Below are 5,655 nucleotides of genomic sequence, written 5' to 3'. Positions count from 1 at the left end.
AATGTTGTGTGCGAATATCAAAAGTGAGGCTCAGTGTTTGTTGTTAAACTTTAACCTTACTTATTCCCTGCAATAAAAATAGACATTTTTTAAAATGTTCTGTTTGTTATGGTTTTGAAAAGTGAATAGTTTGTTAACCTCTGCACCCTCCCAATAATTAAGGGATTTTAAGAGCCCCCTGGAGAGGTGTGGTGGAAATGTTTTGTTTGCCGAATGTCAGATGGGGCGACGGGAGGGTTTAAAATAATTTTTTTACCCACTTTTTTAACCTGTTGAATCAGATTAAGTTAACTTTCGTTTATGTTTAAGTTGTAAGAAATTATTGGGTTGATATTTGCTTATATTTTTCCAGAACTTAAAGGCCGTCACACTGTTTCTCATCTCGTCTCACTGCCCTCGCTCCTTTCGCCTCCGTGCTGCCCTGCTTCATCTTCGCCCACTTCATCTGCACTTGGCTGGTTTTATTCTTCTTCGTTAGCGATTCAAGACGAGCTTCATGGAAAGTCGTTGTGGAGAATGGTTTTATCGAGCCGCTTGTCATTGCTGTGATTCCTTACGTTACATACTGATTTGGTGAGTAAATGTTTACTGTTATTCAAACTGCTTTTGTGCCTTCTCTCAGTTTAGCACCAGATTTATGATCTTGCTAGCTAGCTAGTGTTAGCCTAGCATTGCTGCTGCCTCTCGGCTCCTGTTACTTAAAATTAACTCCTTTTAAAAAGTGAAGTTTTCTTTGGATTGTTTGAAGTAGAAAAGTGAGCAGCTATTATATAAGAGCCCGGAAGAAACCTTTTCGGAAGGTGCAGCCGTTAAGGTTGGGGGCTTGTTTATAGTCCATATAAAACTTTCTAACATATTAAGTTTTTATTTTTAACCCCTGGATTTATTTTAATTCTTTGTGGCAGCTTTTGAACATCTGTGCAGTGGCGGTCCTAGCCTGTTTGGCGCCTTGGGCGAACACTCCCTCTGGCGTCCATCTTCCATTGGTTTTAATTTTGCACTCCAGTAGGAACACCCATCCCCCAACCCGAGGATCACCACAATATAGCGTAATAAACCTACACCTTAAGTTAGTTCACAGATTCGACACAACATTACAACATTATGAATGAAATGTGCTCTATTTGGAAGCAGCCGGCCCCTTCTCCTTTCGACAGTGTGTGAGACTTTAATTCATCAAACTGTAAATTATAAATTTTAAATTGTTATTGATCCCTTTACCCCTAGCCCTAAAGTGCATATTAATTTTCTTACTCTTCTTAAATTTATTGTTTGTTTACTTGCACTGCTGTAACCTGACCCTCGTCGTCTGGTCTCTCTATATACTGGACTGTTTATAGCGGAGATGATAATAAAGTTTACTTTGACTTCAGCGCAGCAGCAAGCATATTATAATGTCTGGTGTTTTCGTGTTTGTTGGTTTGTTTTTATTTTATTTTATTTTGCGAGTTGGTTATTAGATGCTGCTCCAGCCAGCCACAGAATCCCCCGCTGCTCCGCCCTCTCCTCCCTGTGCGACAAGCAGCAGGCGCACCTCACAAACGGAGGGCGCCCTTACTCCCAGCAAATGGGCGATAGAAAACCGATCAGTGCCTATGGCATTCCCAGTATGCCCTGGCATGATGTCGGGACAGCATGAGTACAAGCAAATAAATTTTTTTTTGCTGATGCCCGTGATGCCGCACCCCACCACGATGCCGCCCTGGTCCCATGTCGCCCATGTCAAAAACCGCTACTGCATCTGTGGCATCTATTAATGTCAAATGTAATTACATTTTAAAAAAGAAGAAGAAGAACAGCAGTATTTGTTTTGTTAAAACATGTGTTTAGATTCATTTTTTGTTGTGAAAGTCCAAAGCCATAAACCAGATTCGTGGCTTGCTAAATGGTTAAAGTCTATGTTGGCTTTATAGCTTCTTCTATATTCTAAATAATGAAGCTAAATCCCACTGTTGAATCATCAGAACATGTTGGGGTTGCCTGTGTCACATATAAACACTGCCATATGTTTTATCTGGTAATTGTGCTTATTAGAGACTTTATATATTGAAAGTTAGCTTTTAACAAGCGTGCAATGATTACATTTAAGTTAGGTGGTCTTTTCTTTAAACACATCTCTTTAGGCCTAAACTAACAGTGTTAATGCCACAAATTCAGACACAGTAATAGAGGATTTTAGTACTATATGTGCTAGTCTAATTTGGTTGTATGAGGTCTACATTGACCTTCTGTGTTGTAAGTTATAACTGCTGCACAGCCATTAAGGATCAAATCAGTTTCTAAATAATTTTCTGTTTTTTCTCCCTCTGCTTGCTTCTTACGGTCTTTGAGGCTCGGGACCAGCACTCCCCAGGTTACATCAAACCCTTACAAGTCTGTAAGAAGAAGCAGTTGGGCAGAAAGTCATCAACTGAGTGGTAACTATTTTGGTTTTCCAATATATTAATAATTGTCAGTGACATTTATATTAATCAGGCTGAGCTTTAATTATACTTTAGATCAACCTGTTTTACTTATTGTTTCATTTGTGCTTTGGTTTGGGGAAGTTGTTTCTTTATTGATCTTTTCCTGTCTTCTGTTATTAGACTTGAGACCTGATTGCTCTATGCTGTTGCTGATGACTCCAGTTAATCCTGAGAGACATGTTGTGTAAGTGAATACAAAGACAGTTTAGTCTGCACAAACTTAGTTTGTGGCATATGATCAGTCCACACTGTCCACACAGTATATGGTTTGCAAGTTTTTGAACAGTGAAATTTGTTTTTAAACCATTCCATTGTTGCCCTGGCTTTATGTTTAGGGTCGTTGTCCTGCTGGAAGGTGAACCTCCACCCCAGTCTCAAGTCTTTTGCAGACTCCAAGAGGTTTTCTTCCAAGATTGCCCTGTATTTGACTCCATCCATCTTCCCATCAACTCTGACCAGCTTCCCTGTCCCTGCTGAAGAGAAGCACCCCCAGAGCATGATGCTGCCACCACCATGTTTGACAGTGGGGATGGTGTGTTCAGAGTGATGTGCAGTGTTAGTTTTCTGCCACACATAGCGTTTTGCATTTTGGCCAAAAAGTTCCATTTTGGTCTCATCTGACCAGAGCGCCTTCTTCCACATATATGCTGTGTCCCCTACATGGCTTGTGTCAAACTGCAAACAGGACTTCTTATGGTTTTCTGTTACCAATGGCTTTCTTCTTGCCACTCTTCCATAAAGGCCAACTTTGTGCAGTGCACGGCTAATAGTTGTCCTATGGACAGATTCCCCCACCTGAGCTGTAGATCTCTGCAGCTCATCCAGAGTCACCATGGGCCTCTTGGCTGCATTTCTGATCAGCGCTCTCCTTGTTCGGCCTGTGAGTTTAGGTGGACGGCCTTGTCTTTGTAGGTTTACAGTTGTGCCATACTCCTTCCATTTCTGAATGATGGCTTGAACAGTGCTCCGTGGGATGTTCAAGGCTTGGGAAATCTTTTTGTAGTCTAAGCTGCTTTAAATTTCTCAATAACTTCATCCCTGACCTGTCTGGTGTGTTCTTTGGACTTCATGGTGTTGTCGCTCCCAATATTCTCTTAGACAACCTCTGAGGCCGTCACAGAGCAGCTGTATTTGTACTGACATTAGATCACACACAGGTGCACATTTAGTCATTAGCACTCATCAGGCATGTCTATGGGCAACTGACTGCACTCATACCAAAGGGGGCTGAATAATTATGCACACCCCACTTTGCAGTTATTTATTTGTAAAAAATGTTTGGAATCATGTATGATTTTCGTTCCACTTCTCACGTGTGCACCACTTTGTGTTGGTCTTTCACGTGGAATTCCAATAAAATTGATTCATGTTTGTGGCTGTAATGTGACAAAATGTGGGAAAGTTCAAGGGGGCCGAATACTTTTGCAAGCCACTGTATGTGTTGTACTAGAAATGTCAAGGATGATAAAACATAATGTGATTTTGTTTTGTTTTTTTACAGATCCTCATTAAATGTTGTTAGTACATTTCAGAAGGGTCTACTTATTGGCCCTGTGAAGCAAAGGAAGCAACTAAAAATATTTCTTAAACTTGAAAATCAGGTTAAGAACTCCTTCAACACATTAAAACCTGAAAGACTTACTGAGATAATTTATTGAAGTAAAAAAATAAAAATGAAATTAAAAAAATCTGCAGTATAACTGCATGGATATTTGCCATCCCTTATAGCATGTGTGTGTTTGTGTGTGTGTGTGTGTGTGTGTGTGTGTGTGTGTGTGTGTGTGTGTGTGTGTGTGTGTGTGTGTGTGTGCGCGTGTGTGTGCGCGTGTGTGTGTGTGTGTGTGTGTGTGTTCCAAAATGATTAACCAGGATCAAACCATGAAAGAGTGGTTCGGGGAGCAGGAGGCATCATTTTCACACTTGGATCATCAAGTCCATACTTTGACCCCTTTGAGAATCTTTGGGATGTGCTTCATTAGTGCAAGATCTTGGTGAGAAATTAACCTGACTGTGGATAGACTGAAGTGAAGCCAAAGCAAATGCATGGTGCCATCAAAGCTGGAGGAGATCCAAATTTCCCTTTTCCCTTGTCCCCCCACAGTTTAAACACAAGGTGGCAGTGTTGCACTGATAGAAAACAAACCAACAGCAGACGCGCCCCAGCTTAGATTCTACTTTACTCAAGTATTTCTATTTACTTAACAATATTCTGCAGGAAATGTTGTACTTTTGTACCTCCCTTGGGTTTATTTGGTAACATTCGTCTTTTTGATTCAAATTAAACCTTAAGATGTGTTAAAGGACTGATTTTAAAGCTCCATAGAGGGCTTCAGCTTTGCTGCAGAGCCTGCAACAAACTGTGCAGCTGGTTTGTTTTTAAGAACAGATGCTAAAAGACAGTAAAGAGACACATGTCCTTCCTCCAGTGAACTCCTCCGTTAACCAGTCTCTGTAAAGTGTTTTAGACTCTGCTGGAAGATTTTAAATTGCTGCCATAAATTACTGTCCACGACCTCAATGCAGTGAATTAATGCACCGCATGTTTAATCTACAGTCTGTCAAGCTCCAAAAGACCATTTTATTCTATGACAAGGCTTAATCTGTTTCAGCCACAGGGGTCATTAGCTTATTCCTGGATGCTCGCACAATGACTTTTACTGCAAACGGGCTGAAAGCGAAATTACAAATGAGCCATGATGTTGTCAGAAGGAGCTGAGCACACGTGAAGGGTGAAGCAGTGAATGAAGATGTGTCCTCACGCAGTGTTGTTCCTGCACGCTTTTTCTGCACTTCACTGATCCTCTTCGTGCAGTCATGACTGTGCATTTAAAACACCAAGAGCACAGTGATGGAAAGTAACTAAAAAGATTTCATTAAGTAGTGAATTTCCTCATTTTTTTTCCTGCATTTGAGTGTAATTTCATTTGTTTGATTACTAATATTTACATGGAAGGTAACTGCTAGTTCTTACTGCACTGCATTAATCAGACATCCATGCGCTTAACAGCTTATCCACTTCAGGGTTGAGGGGACAATAGGAGCAGAGTACTCCTAGGACAGTCTATGGACAGTTGGCAGCCTATCACTGGGCCAAAATAAAAGCAATAAACGGATAATTTTATAATTATTAAAGATCGAGGAAGGATATAAAATAGTGAAGAATGTAAACATCTTGTAAGGTATATCCTTC

The 5,655-nt window shown here is 40.6% G+C and overlaps 1 long non-coding RNA gene across 1 annotated transcript; it reads left to right on the top strand.

Annotated features, from left to right (window-relative positions):
• Positions 1–215: 215 nt before the first annotated feature.
• LOC113014984 (uncharacterized) lies at positions 216–3,836 on the top strand. The gene is made up of 4 exons (XR_013904463.1): positions 216–573; positions 2,332–2,417; positions 2,586–2,649; positions 2,801–3,836. It is a non-coding gene; the product is annotated as an uncharacterized LOC113014984 (long non-coding RNA).
• Positions 3,837–5,655: the final 1,819 nt, after the last annotated feature.

Source organism: Astatotilapia calliptera, chromosome 22 (assembly GCF_964374335.1).
Source record: "Astatotilapia calliptera chromosome 22, fAstCal68.1, whole genome shotgun sequence".
Lineage (NCBI taxonomy): Eukaryota > Metazoa > Chordata > Actinopteri > Cichliformes > Cichlidae > Astatotilapia > Astatotilapia calliptera.
Note: the sequence above shows the minus strand (reverse complement) of the source record. Positions and strands in the feature narration are given on the sequence as shown.